The sequence below is a fragment of the Scyliorhinus canicula genome, chromosome 11, assembly GCF_902713615.1.
Source record: "Scyliorhinus canicula chromosome 11, sScyCan1.1, whole genome shotgun sequence".
Taxonomy (NCBI): domain Eukaryota; kingdom Metazoa; phylum Chordata; class Chondrichthyes; order Carcharhiniformes; family Scyliorhinidae; genus Scyliorhinus; species Scyliorhinus canicula.
This window is the reverse complement of record NC_052156.1, coordinates 150,209,264-150,231,813: the sequence shown is the minus strand read 5'-3', so window position 1 is coordinate 150,231,813 and position 22,550 is coordinate 150,209,264. Positions and strand designations below refer to the sequence as shown.

The window sequence follows — 22,550 nt, the reverse complement described above, 5'->3', positions numbered from 1 at the left end:
AAACTTTTTGATAGCATCTGACTGGCAGTTGGGAGAACTGCTGTGTGATAGTGATACAAAAGGGGGCTGCATGGTGGCAGTGTTTAGCACTGCTGCCTCACAGTGCCAGGGGCCCGGGTTCAGTTCCTGCCTTGTATGACTGGAGTTTGCGTGTTGTTCCCGTGTCTGTGTAGGTTTCCACTGGGTGGTACTCTTTCCTCCCACAGTTCAAAAATGTGCAGGTTAGGTGGATAGGCCATGCTAAAGTTGCCTCTTGGTGTCCAAAGATGTGCAGGATATGCATGCTGGAAATACTCAGCAGGCCAATCAGCATCTCTAGAGAGAGAGCGATACAGGTAATCTTTCAGCTCTGTGATCTTCATCAGTGAATCAATTCTTCCATCAGTTCTGCTGAAAGGTCACCCACCTGAGATTTTAACACCCCCACAAATGCTGCCTGGCTATTTTTGTTTCCATTGTTGGGATACTGGCGACTCGATGCACAAATGTGATTTGGGGTGACTTTTTCTGGTTTTATCCTGGGCCACTGCTCACACCCAGCTACCCTGATGCCTTTTGACACTTTTGGTTGACACTTTTGGTGGGGCGCATTGAACACTTAATCACTTGAGCATGTGAATTAGTTTACTGAGCCTATTGGTGACTTGTGTGAGCAGAGCCAGTAACATCACAGGCTGAGATCAAGAAAGAACAAAATAAATTACTGCAATCGATGTTGTTATGTTTGAATTAGAACTGCACTGGCAGACCTCAGTGAATGTTGCGACAGTCCCAAAAGACCACAGGCTGCTCTGCTCTCCCCTTTGACGGAGAGCTGACTGGTGGTGATTTAACCTGAGGATCACCATGCCCCAAGCAAGGGGCAAGGTTGATAAGGCGGTGCTTTCATGGATAGCCTCAGCCGGTACAGGAATTAAACCCACCATTGGCGTCACTCTGCATCATGAACCAGCCGTTTAGCAAACTGAGCTAACCAACCCCTACCCCCCATTATCGAGCAGACCTCAATGCAAAATTATTAAAAAGCAGGTTAAATACAGTAATTTAGGAATAAAGTCAATATTACTGAGTTCTGTCATGAGAGGGCGCTGTTGAACTGAAGATAACTGATTCCCTCCAGAACATTAATGAATTGGTCTGTGGTGCTCCATTTGTACAGTTACAGCTTTCTTAAGAGGGAGTAGCTGTATAGTATGGTGAAATATGTTTTCTTCAGATTCGATAAAATCGGCACAGTGGATCGAATAACCTTCCGTGCTGTATGATGCTATTTGTCTTTGCTTATTATAAACATGCAGACGTTTTCCAGCAGGGGTCACTGGAGAGCATTTTGAGATGGGAATCCTTGTTGACTTTATTTTATATACCTCTTTGCCAATGTACTTGTGGATTGTTGAAAAAGAAAGATGCTGCTAAACTTTTCATCTCTAATTCATCAGGATATCTGCAAGAATTGCAAAGGGAGCAACAATTTATACTGTATGAGAAAAAGGTACTGGTTGGTTGGAAAGTTAGCTCTTGTTGAGATGTCGCCATGGAGATTGTGCCAGGGAATTAGGATATCTCCCTCCACTTTTAATGCAGAGGACATGTCCTTGCGTGTGTGTAATGAATGTAAACTGCATTGTGAGCTCAACGGATGATCTTAAAATTGGTTGTTAGTGTCTTTCTTAGGCAGAGCAGATTAATTTTTGCTCCCTTCCACTTGGGAGGTTTTCTATATTCTGTAATGGTGCCTGGGCTTTTCCTGGATGTAAACTGTGAAATCGGAGCAAAGTTCAGCAGTGACAGTGCCAAGGTGGCAGGTGCAAGGTGCCTGCGTTCCAAGGAGAGGGCCAGGGGGGCCACTCTGCTCTATCCCTGGCCACCCTGAGGTCTCCGATAGCCCGGCAGACTCCCGCGGGTGCTGTTCCGCCTGATCCACATTTGGGTGGATCAATGCTAAACGGTGCTCAGCTACGGCCTTGCTGGGGAGGCCAGTAGATTCCGGGTAAGCTCGCCGAAGTCGGTGTGCTGTTTGATCCTGCCCCTTTTGGGCCTGCTTTGTGGGACTTGGGTAGATCCCGAGAGTTGTGAAGGCTGCCGGGAAACCCACGGAAGGTCTCCCAACATTTGCCGGCTGAACCGCGCTCAAGCGAGAGCGCAATGCGGCCAGTGGATCGCACCCACTATCTTTCCCCTGTCTGTGGAGAGCAACAATGTGCTGTACTAGAGAAGATCTGATCTATTCTCAGCAGAAAGCTTCTAGGCCTGCACAGTGTTACCTGATCTCTGGTAGGGTGGTCGGGGGCGTTACTGTTGGCCTGCAATGTAGCTCGCCAACACTCACCGCTGTGGCTTATTCAAAAGGGTCTCTTTGAAGGAACAAAGGTTCTTGGGAACCAGATGCTCGCACCAGTCAGTGTTATATGATGAGTGAAAAGCTCTGAATGCTGTATGGAGGTTTTCTGTAGTTCAGTGCAAAATAATTCTCTGGTCCAGAGTGTACCAAGCATTTCTAGCAGTGAATGGAGAACTGCTGCTGAGCAAGGATGGATTGTTAAATGTAGTTTTCTGAGTTGTTATCAATCATATCTCAGCCCATAAGTTGTGAAATGTTAGCTAAGAGTAGTGGGTGTAAATGTATAAATATTTAATCAGGCTGTTTAATTTCCCCTGCAATTTTACGTTGAAACTGTGAAATAATAACCTTCACATACTCCCTGTGAAAGCAAATTAATCATGATCCTGTACTTATACTGCTGGATTGGGGATTGCAAAGTCATAGCATATTATCAGCCCATGTAACCATTATTTTACATTGCAGTGGCATGATCCATCGAATGGAGCAAATGCTGGGTTACCAGTTCTTAAAAGGGAACTGGTAAATATCTTGCAATGCAGCGACTGAAGGTTTATGGAGATGAGTAGCCATCCATTTTGCTTTATGGGACTGTGGGGTTAATAACTTATCTGTGACTGTAAATTGGTATTAACAGCACCTTCTGATTGTTAACGTGGGGTAAAGCAGTAGATAAATCTTCCAGGGTCTCTCTTGCTAATTGCCTGTCATTGATCTGCTGGAAGGTGCTTGTGCATGGATATTTAAGTGCCAGATTGGGCTTGCTTATATTGTGCTTCCCACCTCTTGTGTACTGGTATTCATTCACACATCAAGAATGGCCTCTTGGATGACTTAGCAGAGGGTTAGTAGCACCTGTGGGTCTGTAATGTTCTGGAAGCCATTGGGCGAGGCAAAACGGGAAAAAAAGTTATTGGCAATTCGGGTAGAAAACAATTTAGGCATTTACTTTCCAATAGCTGAAGTCAATTGAACAAGATGTAGAAACAGTAACTGGAAGGCATTTTTCCTGGTACCCATGTAACTTTTGTGCATTGTGACATCGGCCACAGTTAGAAGCAGATCCAACTCCTTTTTGAAAGCTTCAAGAGCATTCAGACTCACCAAATGAACCTGCACCATGTCTGAATGATGAGTTCTGTGAAAGGAAAAATCTTCTGACATGTAGCAGTTCCATGCTCGCAGAATCTATATGTGTGCCTTTCAACGTCAATAAATAAGGTTTTTTGATTTATCCACATTGACCAGATATAATAATTTTGTGATTTTGAATACCTCAATTGAACCATCCCAAAATCAATGCTTTGCGACAATAAAATGGCCCAGTACTATCAATCAATCATGATAACCTTATAATCTAGATATCGTTGTAGTGGTCCTTCACTCTTCTCCCCCCCCCCGGGTTTGTTAACACCCACCATATGGGGGAATTAAATTCGGATTTGGACACCATATTCCAGATGAGATCTAACAGATATTTATGCAAAGGCAGTCAAGTGTTTTTTCTTTTGTTTTGGATTGTTCTAGTAATGCATCCTAATGCTGTTTTGCTTTCACTAATTCCCTCGGGGCACTATTTGAGTGATTCATGTGCTATGAATGTCGGTTTTGTGTGTCTCAACAGTCTTACCTTTCCAATTCTGCATAGTTTATTCATGCTTAGTCTTAGCCTTGGCCACATGCATGACATGAGCTCCATTTATATTTAAATGATAACTACTAGACTTCGGACTGCTTACAATCACAGAATTGTTACAGTGCAGAAGACCATTTGGCCCATAATTTCTGCACCAGCTCTCCAAATGAGCATTACGACTTAGTACCATTCTCCTGCCTTTACCATGTGCCCCTGCACATTGTTTCTATTCAAAGAATCATCTAATGCCCCCTTTAAAGCCTCGATTGAACCTGCAGTACCACACTTCCAGACAGTGCATTCCTGTGAAAACGTTTTTTCCCCATCCATTTGCTTCTTGAGCAAGTCGCTTTAAATCTGTGCCCTCTCGCTATTTATCATTTTACGGGTGGGAACAGTTTCTTCCAATCTACCCTATCCAGCACCCTCATGATTTTGATCACCTCCCAAATCTTCTATTATCCGCCTTTTCTCTAAGGAGAACAGTCCTAAACTCGCCAATCTATCCTCATAACTAGAGTTTTTCACCCCGGATCTATTCTTGTCAACCTCTTCTGCACTCTCTCCCATGCATTCACGTCCTTTCTATAGTGTGGCGCCAAGAACTGTACGCAATATTCCAGCTGAGGTCTAATGAGTATCTTGCATAAATTCGGCATAACCTCCTTGCTCTTGTACTCTATGACCCTATTAATAAAGCCAAGGATTCTGTATGCTTTATTAACTGTTTTCTCCTCCTGCCCTGCCACCTTCAATGATTTATGCTCCTATACACCAAGGTTCCTCTGCTCCTGCACCTGCTGAAGAATTTAAACCCTTAATTTTATATTGTCTCTTCATATTCTTCTTACCAAAATGTATCATCTCACACTTCTGCATTGAATTTCACCTGCCACCTATGTGCCCACTTCACCAACTTGTCTATGTCCTTTTGAAGTTATACACTGTCGTCCTCACAGTTTACAATAATTCCAAGTTTTGTATCATCTGCAAACTTTGCAACTGTCCATTGCACACCAAGATCTAGATCATCAATATATATCAGGAAAAGCTGGTGTCCCAATTCTGACCCCTGGGGAACTGGACTAATCTGTTTGTGATCTGTATTTCATTCAGTGTTCTAATACCAACACAAATCACAATCATGTAGTAAGGCAACAATGCTAACCACTGTGCCACCGTGCTGCCCTTATTATTAGAGATTTATCATTATTATAAATAATGCCTCAAACATTTAAAACCAAACTGGTCTGGTACAGAATAATTACTTCTGGATACATAAAAACAGAAAAAGACAGGAGAACCTCAGAACAATGGTTTTTAAAATTTAGCGTCTCTATACAATGGATCAACTAGAGAATGGCGGGTGGGGGCGTAAAATGACAACACGGTGCACACCTTTACGTATAGCGAATTCAACATGGTGCAGCATGTCTTATGGAAAACCTAGTAGGAGCAGGTCAGGCAAATCAAAGTAGCCACAATGCCGTAGAGGAGGAATGCCTGGAGTGTATACTGGATGGTTTTCTTGATCAATATATGGAGGAACCAACTAGAGAGCAGGCCATCTTAGATTGGGTACTGTGTAATGAGAAGGGAATCATTGCTAATCTGGCTGTACGAGACCCCTTGGGAATGAGTGACCATAACATGACAGAATTATTTATCAAGATGTAGAGTGAAGTAGTTGATTCGGAGACTAGGGTGCTGAATCTTAATAAAGGGAACTATGAAGATATGAGGTGTGAGTGGTCCTTGATAGATTGGGGAGAGTTACTTAAAGGAATGACAGTGGATAGGCAATGGCAAACATTCAAGGAACGCATGGGGAACTACAACTGTTCATTCCTGTCTGGCAGAAAGGCAAAGGGGGTAAGAGGACCTATCTATGGCTTACAAAATAAATTAGAAATAGTATCCAATCCCAGGAAGAAGCCTACAGATTGGCCAAGAACAATAATAGGCCTGAGAATTGGGAGCAGTTTAGAATTCAGCAAAGAAGGACAAAGGGATTGATTAAGAAGAGGAAAGTACAGTACGAAAGGAAGCCTGCAGGTAACATGAAGACTGACACTAAGAGAAAGCGATTGGTAAAGATAAATGTACAGACAGAAACAGGGGCATGCATAATACGTGGCAAAGAAATGGCTGAGCAATTGAATACATTGGTTCTGTCTTCACACAAGAGGACACAAATCAGATACCAGAAATGTTGGAGAATGAAAGGTTTAGTGAGAGGGAAGAACTGAGGGAGATCAACATTAGTAGAGAAATGGTGCTTGGCAAATTGATGGGATTGAAGGCGGATAAATCCCAGGGCCTGAAAATCTACATTCCAGAGTATTTAAGGAGGTGGCTCTGGAAATAGTGGATGCATTGGTGGTCACCTTCTGGGATTCTATAGACTCTGGAACAGTCCCTGCAGATTGGAGGATAGCTCACGTCACTCCAGTATTCAAAAAGGGAGGTGAGGGAAAACAGGGAATTATAGACCAGTCAGCCTAACATCGGTAGTGGGGAAAATTCTTGAATCTATTATCAAGGACTTTATAGCGGAACATTTAGAACGCAGTGGCAGGATCAGTCAGAGTGAGCATAGATTTATGAAGGGAAAATCATGCATGACAAATCTGTTGGAATTCTTTGAAGATGTACCAGTACAGTCAACAAGGGGGAGCCAGCCGATGTATATTTGGACTTTCAGAAGACGTTTGACAAAGTCCCACATAAGAGATTACTGTGCAAAATTGAAGCGCATGGGATTGGGGGAAATGTATTGAGGTGGATAGAAAACTTGTTGGCAGAGAGGAAACAAAGAGTAGGGATTAATGGGTCCTTTTCAAATTGGCAGGCAGTAACGAGTGGGATACCATGGGGATCGGTGCTGGGACCCCAGCTACACACAATATATATAAATGATTTGGATGAGGGAACAAAATGTAACATCTCAAAGTTTGCAGATGATACCAAATTGGGTGGGAGGGTGAACTGTGACGAAGATGCAGGGACCCTACAGCATGATCTGGACAGGTTAGACAAGTGGCAAATCAATGGCAGATGCAGTATAATATGGATAAGTGTGAGGTTATTCACTTCGGAAGCAAAAACAGGAAGGCAGATTACTACCTGGATGGTTGCAAATTGAGAGAGGGGAGTGAGCAGTGGGACCTGGGTGTCCTTGTGCACCAGTCGCTGAAGGTAAGCATGCAGGTGCAGCAGGCGGTAAAGAAGGCTATAGAAGCAGGGATGCATTGCTGCAATTATATAGAGCCTTAGTGAGGCCACACCTGGAGCACTGTGTGCAGTTTTGGTCTCCTTCTCTGAGGAAGGATGTTCTTGCTCTCGGGGGAGTGCAGCAAAGATTTTCCAGACTGATTCCAGGTATGGCGGGACTGTCATATGAGGAGAGATTGACTAGGTTGGGATTGTTCTCGCTGGAGTTCAGAAGAATGAGGGGGGAATCCCATAGAGACTTAGAAAATTCTAACAGGACTAGACAGGGTAGATGCAGGGAAGATGTTACCAATGTTGGGTGTGTCCAGAACCAGGGGTCACAGCCTGAGGATTCAGGGTAAACCATTTCGGACAGAGCTAGGGAGACATTTCTTCACCCAAAGAGTGGCGAGCCTGTGGAATTCATTACCACAGGCAGTAGTTGATGCTAAAACATCGAATATATTCAAGAGGCGGCTGGGTATAGCTCTTGGGGAGAATGGGATCAAAGGCTTTGGGGAGAAAGCAGGATTAGGCTATTGAGTTGGATGATCAGCCATGATTATGATTGGCGGAGCAGGCTCGAAGGGCCAAAAGGCCTCCTGCTCCTATCTTCTATGTATCTACGTATCTATGACACAGCAGAGCCTATAAATTTGAGATAGGGGTCCCACACTTCTTGGAATTTAACTGATTTAGAACGGAGTACAGAAGTCAGGAACTCCATGGGGGTATACCTCCCAGCAAACGTATGTAACATAAGATCAGAAAAGAGGCATTAAAACAGGGAGAAAGTGCGGGTATCTCAACGAGATGCAGACTTATCCAAACTATCGCTTTCTGTGGACTTCACAAAAGCCACGGCATTAGCTGGATTATCAAATCTCTTGACTGTTTTCTAACTTCATTGAAGCCTCTAAACATCTGCTGTGCCTTTGCCGAGAAATCCTGGAAAAATTAGACCCTCAGCCCTTCATGGAGCCAGGTCCCGCCACACCGTACCACCTCCAGAACTTTCTGGTGATTGATGAAGTTGTGAAAGTGAATAATTACGGACCTGGGATGTTGATTGTCCCTAAGCCTTAAAGACAGGATATGATGCAGCCGTTCCAATTTGATAAGCCCAGCCTTCACACCCAGTTTAAGGAAACTTGGAAAGCAGCTCTCAATACATTTAATAGGGCTGTTACTCTCCACTCCTTCTGGCAGACTGACGACCCAGACATCCTTCCTCCGGTCTAGATTTTCTAGGATTTCTGACATACCATATAGCTGGTTTTCCAAGAATTGAATGCAAGCTTTCGCTGAGGAAACAACATTTTGAAGTTTATGATTCTCTCCTACATTTCATTGAGCCTTTTATTACATATAGTGGAGCAATGGGAAACCTTTTAAAGGGGAGATGGTTATGGTACAGTACAGAGACATTCTTTCTGTGGGAGCAGCAAAACTAGAGCTCACTGGATAGCAAAGAGAATAGGATGAAGCAGAAAAAGAGGGCATCTGAAAAAAGGGGAAGCCCCGGTGGCGGTGGTTAGCACTGCTGCCTTACAGTGCCAGGGACGTGGGCTCAATTCCAGCCTTGGGTGACTGTGTGGAGTTTACTCATTCTTCCCATGTCTGCATGGGTTTCGTTCTCCCCATGTCTATGTGGATTTCCTCCAGGTGCTCTGGTTTCGTCACACAGTCCAAAGATGTGCAGATTAGGTAGATTGGCCAAGCTAAACTGCCTGTTAGTGTCTAAAAACGTTAGGTGGGGTTACTGGATTACGGGGATAGGATGGGGTGTGGGCATAGGTAGGGTGCTCTTTCAGAGAGTCAGTGCTGACTCAATGGGCCGAATAGCCACCTGCACATTGGGGATTCTATGATACTAGTATCCCGCAGTTCAGTCTCACGAGCACTAATATTCTGCATCAGCAAGCCGCGTTTGTCGTCTATCACTCGAATCATGTTCGCTGTCATTATCAACAGCACCCTCAAATACCGAGTTGAGAGCCTGCTCGAGGATCAGGTCGCCACATTGAGAAGTTGGCTCTACTCCGTTGCGTCTGACCACCTTTTTATTGCCACCTTTCTGAGGATCCGTTGGCATTTTTTCTCCAACATCAACCAAACGTCGTCTTGAGACATAGCATGGAGTATTAACTCCAGGATGTGCCCCGTAAACAGGATAAAAGGATTAAAAAATGAGTAGTGCCAGAGCCTGCAGAAAAGCTGCTATTCCCGCATCCTCATCTCTTGATTTCACTTCCCGCAATGATTTTAACCTGGTCATTGCTTTCAGTTGAGATTGGCTTCAGTCACCATTCTCCTGAGCCCTCTTCAGTCTGTTAAACTATATATATTGTTAGTTTTGTCCCAAGTCTTCTCACCCCACCCTACCACTCTCTCACAACCTGTACAAATATGTGGAGAAAGTCTGAAACTATCAAGGCCCCTACTTAAAAGTAAATAAAGGACCTGATTACCTCTACTTTATTTCCATTCATTTTCCTACATGCACATTTTAGCCATCCTGCCCTTCAATACTAATTTTACTCTTTCATGGGATGGGAGTTTCATTGGCAAAGTCAATATTTATTGCCCACCTGTACTTGCCCTTGAGAAGGTAGTGCTGAGCAAACTTCTTCAACCCCTCCAATTGGCGTAGGTACACTAAAGCAGTGTTTTTCAAACTTTTTGCCCCTGGGACCCACTTTTGCACGCCGGCAACTTTCACAACACATGTCACATTCGCTTGCCTTTAATACGAAAGGGGAGCCTGCTTGGTCCTCAGGCTGTCTCTCCAATCAGGTACACTGGAGGAGAGGGCAATGTGCATATAAGGTACAGATTTCAGCCTTTGTGTCGTGTTTATCTTTGTGGGAACAGAAAATCCAACCTTGCACATGGAGGTCATCGTGAAGGGCAGTAGCAACAAAATGCATGTTTTACTCAGCGCTGGATATTTCTGGGAAATGCTACACCAGAATGCTGACAGCCACAGCGGGCAACATGGTGGCACAGTTGTTAGCACTGCTGCCTTACGGTGCCAGAGACCCTGGTTAATTTCATCCTTGGGTAACTGTCTGCACTTTCTCCCTGTGTCTGGGTGGGTTTTCTCTGGGTGCCGCGGTTTCCTCCCACAGTCCAAAAATGTGTAGGTTAGGTGGTATAGCCATTCTAAATTGACTCTTATTGTGCAAAGATGTGCGGGTTTGGTGGATTGGGCAAGATCAAATTGCCCCTTAGTGTCCAGGGAGAAAGAGTTTAGGTGGGTTACAGGATAGGACAGGGGAGTAAGGTTGGTTAGAGCGGTCTGTCGGAGGGTTGGTGCAGACCTGATGGGCCAAATGGCCTCCTGCAGTGTAGCGATTCTATGTGCTATCACGAGTCAGGTACAGCTGTGTAGTCCTTTCATTGGAGTCAGCTGTTAAGTTAATAATTGACTCTGGGGTCTCAACCTCAAAATAAATGTTTTACTCACCTCTTTTTCAAAATCTGCAACCTCTCTCATTTGCCAGTATTTCCCTGCATATAACACACATGGGCGTTGCATCCTTATTTGTATTTGTACAATTGACAAAACCAGACCTCAAGAAATCATCTTTAGGCTGCTTTGTTCCCTAGTTAAGTTTCTTCTGCATGTTTGTTAACCAGTGGCCCTGGAGTTCTGTACAGAGTTAACACTAGCACTGCTATGTCCTGACCTGTACTCTCCTGAGCAGCCCTCTGCAGCAGATTCAGTTATGAGATCCTAGCCAGTAGGTACATTGCCAATTTGGCCATCTCTTGTAAGAAAACGATTCATCTTCACAATCCTTGCTTGCCAGCAAATAGAAAATGGAAGATGCTCTCCTCCAACATTTGGCACCAAAAGCACATACATACAGCGTGCTTGACATCAAGTGTATGTGCAGGCCGCATGGCCTCACTGCTGCTGCTTCTGCCCTGAAGACTGTACGCAGCCTGATTTCGTTCCCATTTAAATGGTGGCCGCAGTTGCCATTCTGAATAGAAATGCCAATTGTAACCGTTGGGCGCTTCTTCCGTGATCAAGACTACCGCGGAAACGCCACGAACAATCGGTCTACAACTCTCCCGACACCTGTCTGCGACCCGCACTTTGAATAACCTGGACCTAGAGTGCTATTAGAGAGGAGTTCCAGACTTTTGCCAGGATGGTGTGGGGTTTGGAGGGGAACTTGCAGATCATGGTGTTCCCATGCAACAGTTGCCCATGACCATCTAGGTGGTTGAGATTGTGGGTTTGAAAGATGCTGATGAAAGAGGCTTGGTGAGTTGTAGTGCATGATGCAAATGGTACACATTGCTGCCACTGTCATCAGTGGTGAATGTTTAAGGTGGTGATGAATGGGGTGCCGATCAAGTGGGTTGCATTATCCTGGTTGGTGTTGAGCGTCCTGTGTTGTTTGAGCTACACTTGACCAGACAAGTGTGAGATATTCCATCACACTCCTGACTTGTGCCATGCAGATAATGGCAGGCTTTAGGGCATCAGGAGGTGAGTGAACATTGGACTATTGAATGCCTTATTGCAAGCATTACCAGGAGTTGGTTAGCTCAGTTGACTGGATTGCTGGTTTGTGATGCGGAGCAATGCCAGCAGCGTGGGTTCAATTCCTGTGCAGGCTGAGTTATCGCTGGCGGCCCTGCCTTCTCAATCTTGCCCCTTGCCTGACCCTCAGGTTAAATCACCACCAATCAGCTCTCACGCAAAAGAGGCGAGCAGCCTAGGGTCTTCGAGGTCTATGGCAACTTTCATTCATTTAATTTCACAAGCATTCCCACTGAAAAGTCTGGAACTGACTGAAAGTGCCTCATATATTTGGGTTTCCAAGCACAAGAATTCCCACTGTCAATGTCGCTTTGACAAAGAGTCATCCAGACTCAAAATGTTAGTTCTGTTCCCTCTTCACAGATGCTGTCAGACCTGCTGAGATTATCCAGCATTTTTCTGTTTTTGTTCCCAATGTAGAATGCTACAGTTATTGACCTTTTCTGTTGGAACTTTTGTGTTTGGTTGTCATTCTGATCCGATGTTGTTGTCTTGTTAAATGCTTTTCAAAAACCTAATCTGAACACAACACCTTTTGGCAGCACTGATTAGACACTATCTCCATCTCCTTTCTACCTGGCTGCAGCTCCTTTCTGCTTGCTTGAACAACAGTATTTATCTTTTACTAATGTCAACCTGTCCAAACATTTGGTCAGAGTGCACTCTGTAGGACACCATAAACCTATATTTAGATTTACTTGTCATGCTGTCTTCAGCACAGTCAATAAAATGTCACACCTGTGTGGAATTTTACAAATAAAGCACTTCTTCCCTGAAGATTTTGAGCTGAATTGACGTACAGACCCAGCAGTTTCCTTTTTATCCCATGTATCTCTGCTTAGTTTTAAAGCAGCGTGACTTCCTGGTTGGAGACTTGGAGGGAAATGAGCTTGAAAGCTCTGCCATACTGTTGAAACCTCTCTCTTACCTTTCACTCCAACCATTGATGTTCATAAAAACCCATCTGGTTCACTAATGTCCTTTAGGGTTGGAAAATTGCCATCCTTACCTGTGCTTCATGTGACACCAGACCATGGTTGACTCTGAACGCATCACAGAAGCTTGCTATCCTCCCATTGATTCTGTCTACACCTCCCGCTGCCTCAGGAAGGCAGACAGCATTATCAGAGACCCCTCGCACCCAGGCTTTGCCCTCCTCCAGACTCTTCCATCAGGCAGAAGATACAGAAGTGTGAAGACCTGCACATCCAGACATAACGGCTTCTTCCTCACAGCTACTAGACTCCTCAACGACTCTTCCCTCAGACTGATCCGTGCCCTGTAAGAACACTATTCGCAACGCCCTATGCTGCTCTTGCTCATGTATTGCTTGTTTGGCCCTTGTTTCACACTGCAACCAATCACTATTTGTCGAAGTACTATTTGTTGATGTACCTTGCCGATTATTCTTTTGTCTACAATGTACGTACTGTGTACATTCCCTTGGCCGCAGAAAAATACTTTTCACTGTACTTTGGTACATGTGACAATAAATATCAATCAATCAACTATCCCCTAAAATGGTTTAGCAAGCCATTCAATTGTGTGGCTTCAGGATGGGCAACAAATGCTGGCTTTGCCAGCAATAATGTCTGCTTTCCTGAACGTGTATTAAAAGAGAGCACTCCAGAAAAACTTGTTCCCACCAGTTTTTCACCAAGTGCTATATAGTTCAAAAGATTCTCGAGAGACGACCAAACTTTTCTTTTTGTTCATGGCATTTGGGCCAACATTTACTATCTTTAAACTTCCTGCACTTGTGTCCTCTGGACAGCAGTACTTGTCTCGATAAACGACTTTTAACCTCCTCTGCCAGTTTTGGTCAGGGTGTTCAGTCTCTTATTTGCTGTAGAGCCCTCTCTTCCTGTACACTGGAGACTTAAAAGTACTTATAAGTACTTGTACGTTCCTGGTCTCTTGTGAATTCCAGACAGTTCTGATCATTTCAATTTGAATGTTTCACAGAGCGGAGTTATTCATCCCACCAAACAAATCGGTACAATCCAGGTGGCCTTTTTAAAAGTTAGCCTCCAACTTCTCTGAATGTACAGATATATTTGTACGTTTATATTGATACAACAAATTCTGCATCTACCTGTATACAACAACAACATTGAATTTGTTTAATGGGCAGACATAGGCATTGTTGGTAATTTCCAGTCCTTTCATTGGAATACCTCAAAAGATCACCATTCTTTACTTAAAATCCATGTTTGCTCAGTTGATGGGTATTTTTTTATTCAGTTGTATGCTGATCTCTGTTGACAGACTAAAGACTAATTTTGGGAAGATCCTGCAGGCACTGTGTACCAGTGCTAATCTGATGTTGCTATCAATGGAGGTTGGAGCATAAAATTCTTGTTTCTTTTAAATTACAATTACTTCAAGCATGCATGGTATTCGGTGCGGTAGGTTATAAAGGGCTAAAAGTGCAAGGAGTGACTGCTGAAGTAATGCAAATAGTAGAGTTATTTTATAGTGCAATGCAGAAGAGTTGCACTTTATTTAGACCAATATTTTCTCAGATCAACTTCATTTGCATGTGTAAATTTAGCACTAGATGAATCCCATCTAAACACCCATCTGTCATTGTTTGGGCACAGAATGTACTGTTACGTAGAACCAACACTGACTGAAAAGGTCATTGCGCAAATTTGTTACAGGTCCTATTTACAGACTTTGTTTGATCTGATGACTCAAATTTATATATAGGGGCATTAAATGGAACAGCAAAGAGAGATAATGAATCTATACAAGATATTGGTAAGAATGCAGTTTGAGTATTGTGTGCAAGTCTGGTTACCCTATTGTAAAGAGAATGTTAGAACCAGATCAGAAGTGGGGCAATTTGCTGCTGAATGCAGCATTCATTTCCATTTGTAAATCCTCAGTTAATGAAGCAGTCCATTTTCATATAGCAGGACTTGGACGACATTTGGGCTTGGCCTGATAATTAGTCAGTAATATTCATGCTACGCTTGTCAGTCAATCACCATCTCTGTCTGACATTTGATATTATCATTGCCAAATTTCTCATTATTAACATCCTGAAGGTTGAGTGAATGCTGTGGCTATTCAGGCAGGTCACAGACGGGTTATTCTGTAGTAAATGGTCCACCACGACTCCCCAAAGCCTGTCCACCACATACAAACCTCAAGACAGGAGTGTAATGGAACACCCTCCCCATATCTGCTTGGATGCAGGTGCAACAACATTCAGGAAGCTCAGCATCATCTAGGACAAAGCAGCCTATGGGGGGGGGGGGGGGGGGGGGGGGCTTTGACATAGTGGTATTGTAACTGGACTAGTAACCCAGAGGCCTGGCTAAATGCTCTGGGAGCACATGCTCAAATCCCAGTACACAACAGTAAATCTAGAATTAAAAGCCAGTGCCAGTAATAGTGACCAGGATTGTTGTAAAAACCCAGCTGGTTCACCAAGCCACTGCAAAGTCAAAAAGGAATGAAATTGGATGCACCACCTGGCATCAACCGAGGCACAGGAAATGACAATAGCACACCCAGCAATATCAACCCTGCAAAATCGTTCTTCCTAACATCTGACTCGCAGACTAGTTAAGCAACAGCCTGACATTGTATCTAAGATTTTGTGAATATGAACAAACACACCATCACCATCCCAATGTATGACCTGACCAGTTGGCAGGATAGATCCACCAGAGGTGAAGGCAATGTGGCATACACTTGGGAGGGATTAGTAGGAATGACCGCCGCAAAGTCCTGTCTTCCCACTGGAGATACCCTGAGTCATGTGTATAATGCTACCACTGTGGTAAATGGAATGGATTTGGAACAGATCTGGCAGATCAAAATTGGGCATACCAAATAGTGGAATCAGCATAAACTGAACTAATTGATCCCACAACCAAAGGATCAAATCTTGCAGTCATGCCACATCCTCTCGGGAATGGTGGTGGAGAGTTAAATAATTAACCAGAGGTAGAGGCTCCACGAATAACCCCATCCTCCAAAATGGAGAGTGGAGCAGATCAGTGTGAAAGAAGAAGTTGAAGCATTTGCAACTATCTTCAGCCAGAAGTGCTGAGTGGATGATCCATCTCAGCCTCCTCCTGAACCCCCCCCCCCAGCTGCACAGATGCCAGTCTTCAGCCAATTTGAATCCCGTGATACCATGCAACAGCTGAAGGCATTGAATGATACAAAGGCTATGGGCCCCGATAACATTCCAGCAGTGGTACTGAAGACTTCTGCTCCAGAACTAGCTGCCCCCTGCCCCGCTCCACAGTAACCAAGCTGTTCCAGTACAGCTACACCAGTGGCTTCTACCCAACTGTGTGGAAAATTGCCCAGGTTTGTCCTGTCCACAAAGATAGCACAAATCCAACCCTGCCACATCGGTCTACCCTCAGATCATTTGCAAAGTGATGGGAGGCGTTACTGAAGTGCTACCAACCGTCAGTTAAACTGCAATAATCTGCTCATTGACACTCAGTTTGGGTTCTACCAGGGCCGCTCAATTCCTGATCTCATTGCAGCCTTGGTCCAAACATAGACCACAGCGCCAGGGACCTGGGTTCAATTCCGACTTTGGTGACTGTGTGGAGTTTGCACGTTGTCCCCGTGTATGCATGGGTTTCCTCCGGGGGCTCTGGTTTCCTCCCACAGTCCAAAGTTGTGGAAGTTAGTGCCCAAAGGGTTGGGTGGGGTTGTGGGGATGGGGCAGGGGTGTGGGCATTCTTTCAGAGGGTTGGTCCAGACTCAATGGGGCCAGATGGCTGCCTCCTGCACTGGAGGGACTCTATGCAAAGACCTGAATTCAAGAGGTTAGGTGAAAGTGACTGCCCTTAATGTTATGGCAATATTTGAGCAAATGTGGCATCAAGGAACTCGAGAAAAAAAACTGAAGTTAATAGGACTGAGGGGGAAAACTCACCACTGGTTGGAGCCTAGCTTAAAGCAAGATAGTTGCGTTGTTTCAGTTCAATCATCTCAGCCCCAAGATATCACTACGGACTTCTTCCTCAGGGATGTGTCCTAGACCGAACCATCTTTAGCTGTTTTATTAATGATGTTCCCTCTATCATGGGTCTAAAGTGGAATGACTACCAATGAAGCAGTCCATGTCCATATGCAACAAGACCTGGACAACATTCGGGCTTGGGCTGATAAGTAAGTAACATTCATGCCACAAGTGTCAGGCAATGATCATTTCCAACAAGGGAGAATCAAACCATCTACCCATGACATTCTTGCCATCACTATTACTGACTACCCCACTGTCAATATCCTGGGGACTATCATTGGCCATAAACCAAACTGGATCAGCTATTTAAATACTGTGGCTATGAGAGCAGGATAGAAGCAGGGCATTCTGTTGTGAGTACTTCACCTCCTGACTCCAAAGCCTGTCCACCATCTATCAGAAGTGTGATAGGATACTCTTCACTTTCCTGGATGAATGCAGCTCCAAAAATATTCTAAGCTCAACACCATTCAGGGCATAGTAGTCCACTGAATTTGCATCCTCCACCTTAAACATTCACTCTACACTACCAAAGCACAGTGGCAACAGTGTTCCATCTTCAAAATGCACTGCAACATCTTGCCATGACTCCATTATCTGCACCTTCCAAACTTGTGGCCTCTACCACTTAGGACATGGGTAGCAGATGCATGCGAGCAGCACCACTTGCAAGACCCCCTCCAAGCTAGAAACCATCTAGATCTGGAACTATATTGCTGTTCCTTCACTGTTGCTGGGTCAAAATCTTGGAACTCCCTTCCTAAAAGCACTGTGGGTGTATTTACTGCAGATGGACTGCAAAAATTCAAGAAGGTAGCTCACCACCATCGTCTTAAGGGCAACTAGTGGATGGGCAACAAATGCTGGCCTAGCCAGTGACACCAAATCCCTGTGAAAGAATACATAAAGCCTGTTTGATTGACATTCCTTCACTACCTTATTCACTGCCTCCACCACTAGGTGTCAAGGCTAGCTCTCACCAACCACAGCATGCACTGTAGCAACTTGCCAAGGCTCCTTCGACAGCACCTTCCAGTTCTGATTATTACCATCTAGAATGATGAGCAGCTGGTGCATGGGGACACCTTCTCCAGGTTCCTACTTTGACACCTTGGCCATTACTTCACAATCCTGGCTCTTCCTACCTAACAATAGAACATAGAACATAGAACAGTACAGCACAGAATAGGCCCTTCGGCCCTCAATGTTGTGCCGAGCCATGATCACCCTACTCAAACCCATGTATGCACCCTACACCTGCAACCCAACAACCCCCCCTTAACCTTACTTTTATTAGGACACTACGGGCAATTTAGCTTGGCCAATCCACCTAACCCGCACATCTTTGGACTGTTCTGGAAGTGTTACTCATGTATGCTGCAGTGGTTCAAGGCGAAGGTTCATATCATTTTCTGTGAGGGTAACTAGGGATGGGGAACAAATGCTGCTCTTGTTTGTGATGCCCACGTCCTGAGAATAAATTAAAAAAATAAAGGGTGTAACTCAGATTTAAATAGGGAAATGATCGGGGAGCGAGGATGTAATTGAGAAAGCAGTTTTGGAAGGGGAATTTTGTCTGACTTCTGTGGTCCTGGCTAAGCATGTCATAATAAACAATCACTAAATTTTTTTTAAAATGAGACGGATGACAGCCTGTGGTGGGGCTCTATAACTAAAACAAAATGTCAAAAGGAAACTTAACTGATTAAATTAAAATGTCATTCCCAGGGGTATTGATGCACCTCAGCTCCCACGGAAACCACCGCTCGCGGAAGGCCTGAAGTGCTGGTGGACACTGTGTGCTCCCTCTCCAAGGCCACCTGGCCATGAACAGAGCCATGGAGAGGGTCTGACAGACAGGTTGGACGACCCACTCGACTGCCAAGCCTGGACCCGTTAATGGCCAACTTGTCAGGAGAAGGCTCATGGGGCGGTCCTCCTCCCTCCCTACCCCCCTCTACACCAGGTGACCAAAGATTAGGAATGTGGAGCTGAAGTGCAACCAGATGTTCAAATAGCTAAAAAAGAGGCTGCCACCTCAGGCAATCGGTATAAATGTGGAACACTGATTCTGCTTGGCTGCAGAAAAGGTATGCGGCTTGGGAATCCGTGAACTATCTTAATCTGTGGTTGCACGGCACTTCTGCACCCTCCACATCAGTCACCGATCGAAAAAGGGAGGAATCCCACATAGAGATAGGGCTCACCAATAGGGGCCTCCCCACCGCCTTGTGGTAAAACAGAACACCAAAGCATGTCCTGACAATGGAGGAAGGCAAGAACATGGAGGGTGTGCAGCAACAGGCCATACAGGAATTGCCTCCATGCCAAATGGAAAGGCACAGAAGGGACTGTCCAGAGAACATGTGCCCTGTCTCATGCATTAATTCCTAGAATTGGATTCAGAAGTTAGACCTCTGTCATTGAGATTGTGAACTGTCTGCACCTGTTTGGGTTTCAACATTCTCTGTTCACTCGATGAGTTCTTAATCTGATGGTAGCCTTTACGGTGGAAGTGGTGGAGCCAGTTTCAAGTGTAAGCAAAAACACTTGTGCAAGACGGCTGTTAGCCTGGAGAAGCCAGGTAGACATTGATTCAGCTGAGGGATTCCAGAAGGATTGAGACAACTCTTTGGTAAAGCTATTTCCTCTGTAAAGAAGAACTACATGTACAGAACAATTTCCGTCATGTCTATTTATCTTTCTAAAACTTGCATTTAGAGGGCCATAATGGGTTATGTTTTTCTTTTAAGCTGACCCTTGTGAAATGATGTGATGAGGTAACCCCCACTATTACTGCTATTGATGTAATCATGAGAATTAAGTGAAAGCTCTCACTTTGTCATTTGAACGGTTTCTTTATTTATCTAGTGTTACAAAATAATTTAAAAAAATAAATAATTTTTATTGAAAAATTTTGTATTTATAGAACAACAACGAACCATAATAAAATACCAACAATAACAATAACAATAGCAATCATAGACATTCGCCCATCCTCAATGAACAACAAAACATATTAACAACAACTTAAATTAACACAATGTTAAGTTACATAACCATAGAAAAAATAGAAACAATAATAAGGAACCCCCCCGGGTTGCTGCTGCTATTGACCAAGATACCTATCTTTGAGCCAGGAAGTCCAGAAAAGGCTTCCTCCACTGTGCCTCCGCCTTTCCAGTGGTCAGCAAATCAAATTTAGCCTGTAGGCTGCGCCTCTCCCCCAACAGTCCCTCCTCTGGTGCCTCCGCGTACCTCCTATCTACCTCCAGCATCTTCCCCACCAGTCTATCCCTCTCACTCCTCTCCCTGTGTGCCCGGATGGATATCAGCTCCCCATGAATCACTGCCTTCAGGGCTTCCCAGACCATCCCCACCTGGACCTCCCCCGTATCATTCACCTCGAGGTACCCCTCAATACTTGCCCGGACCCTCCTACACACCACCTCCTCTGCCAACAACCCCACATCCAACCGCCACAACGGGGGCTGGTCCCGCACCTCCCCCATCTCCAACTCCATCCAATGCGGAGCGTGGTCGGAGATTGCAATGGCCGAATATTTGGCCTCCTCCTCTCTCGGAATCAGTCCCCTACTCACCACGAAGAAGTCTATCCGAGAATAAACCCTATGTACGTGGGAGAAGAAAGAGTACTCCCGTGCCCTCGGCCTCACAAACCTCCATGGGTCCACCCCTCCCATCTCGTCCATAAACCCTCTCAGTACCTTGGCCGCCGCCGGCCTCCTACCCGTCCTTGAACTGGACCGATCCAGTGAAGGATCCAACACCGTATTGAAGTCTCCCCCCCCCCCATAATCAGACCTCCCGCCTCTAGACCCGGGACCCGTCCCAGCATACGCCTCATAAAGCCCGCATCGTCCCAATTTGGGGCATACACACTAGCAAGTACCACCTTCTCTCCCTGTAGCCTGCCCCTAACCATAACATACCTACCCCCCTTATCTGCCACCACCTCAGATGCCTCAAATGACACATTTTTCCCCACCAGAATCGCCACTCCCCGGTTCTTCACATCCAACCCAGAGTGGAAAACCTGCCCCACCCATCCTTTCCTCAGGCGGACCTGGTCCGCCACCTTCAGGTGGGTCTCCTGAAGCATTGCCACATCTGCCTTTAGCCCCCTCAGATGAGCAAGTGCCCTCGACTGCTTCACCGGCCCATTCAATCCTCTCGCATTCCAGGTGACCAACCTGATCAGAGGGCGTCCCGCCCCCCTCCCCCGTCGACTAGCCATAGCCCGTCGACTGCCCGCCCCAGGCTAGGACCCCCCCCCGCCCGACCCAGTCCCTACGGCGACAACACCTCACCTCTGTCCCCCTGGCCCACACCAGCTCCTTCCTGACCCTGCCAGCAGCAACCCGGTCTCCCCCCCCCCCCCCCCCCCCCCCCCCCCCGGCTAGGAACCCTCCTAGCCGCGAACCGTCCTCCATTGTACTTCCGTGGGTCAGCTAACTTCTGCTGACCCCGGAAACTCCCGCCAAAAACCCGACCCCTCCCAAAGTGGGATCATCCCCCATCCTGTCCCTCCTCCGGGCACCGCTCCAGCGCGGGGAAGAACCAGTTACGGCCCTGCCCCCCCGTCATCGTTTCCACCCCCCAGCCCCGCAACGCGGGAAACCAGAGGAAAGCCCGCACTGCCTCACCACACCCTTCTGACGCAGCTCCCAAATACCAGCCCCACTCCATACCCCCAACCCGATATAGAATACAACAAACCCCCCCCGCAAAATACAAAACTCAAACAATGCCCCCCAACAAAAAACAGAACAGCACCCCAATAAATAACCATACAAAATTAGAAAAGTACAGAAAAAGAGAACACAGCAACAGCAGAAACCAACAATAAAGCATTACAACTGACCCCGCAGCCCCCAACCCCTAGTTCGAGTCCAGTTTCTCCGTCCGCACGAAGGCCCATGCCTCCTCCGGGGAATCAAAATAATAATGCCGGTCCAAATAAGTTACCCACAGGCGCGCAGGCTGCAACATTCCAAACTTTATCTTCTTCTTGTAGAGCACCTCCTTCGTCCGATTAAACCCGGACCGCTGCTTAGCCACCTCCGCACTCCAATCCTGGTAGATCCGTACTACCCCATTCTCCCAATTGCTGCTCTTCATCTCCTTGGCCCAGTGCAGCACACACTCCTGATCACTGAACCGGTGGAACCTCACCAGCACCGCACGTGGGGGTTCGTTCTCCTTAGGCCTCCTGGCCAGTACCCTGTGGGCTTCCTCCAGCTCCAGGGGCAGATGGAAAGATCCTGCCCCCACTAGCGAGTTCAGCATCGTAGCCACGTAGGTTGTCAGATCCGACCCCTCCAGCCCCTCCGCAAGGCTCAAGATCCTCAGATTCATCCGCCTCATGCGGTGATCAAACTTCTCAAAGCGGTCTTGCCACTTCTTGTGGAGTGCCTCGTGTCCCTCCACCTTACTCACGAGGACCGCGGCCTCCTCCTCTCGTTCAGTGGCCTGCACCTGCAACGCCTGGATGGCAGCACCCTGCGTCGTCTGAATCTCCGAGAGCTTTTTATTCGTTTCCTGCAGAGAGCTCAGCACCTCAGCCTTGAAATCTGCAAAACAGCGCAGGAGAGCAGCTTGTTGCTCCTGGGCCCACAGCTTCCACTCCTCTGGTGCTCCGCCGGCCGCCATCTTGGAATCCTTCCCCCGTTTTTTCTGGGGAGCTGCTGCCGTTTTTTTCCCCCTTTCCACACCGCGTTCGAGTCATGAAATGCGGAGAAAGTCGATCAGCACACCTTCTCCCACCGGGAGG

The 22,550-nt window shown here is 46.0% G+C and overlaps 1 protein-coding gene across 1 annotated transcript in view; it reads left to right on the top strand.

Annotated features, from left to right (window-relative positions):
• snd1 (staphylococcal nuclease and tudor domain containing 1) overlaps positions 1–22,550 on the top strand; it is a 1,128,702-nt gene that overhangs the window by 98,422 nt on the left and 1,007,730 nt on the right.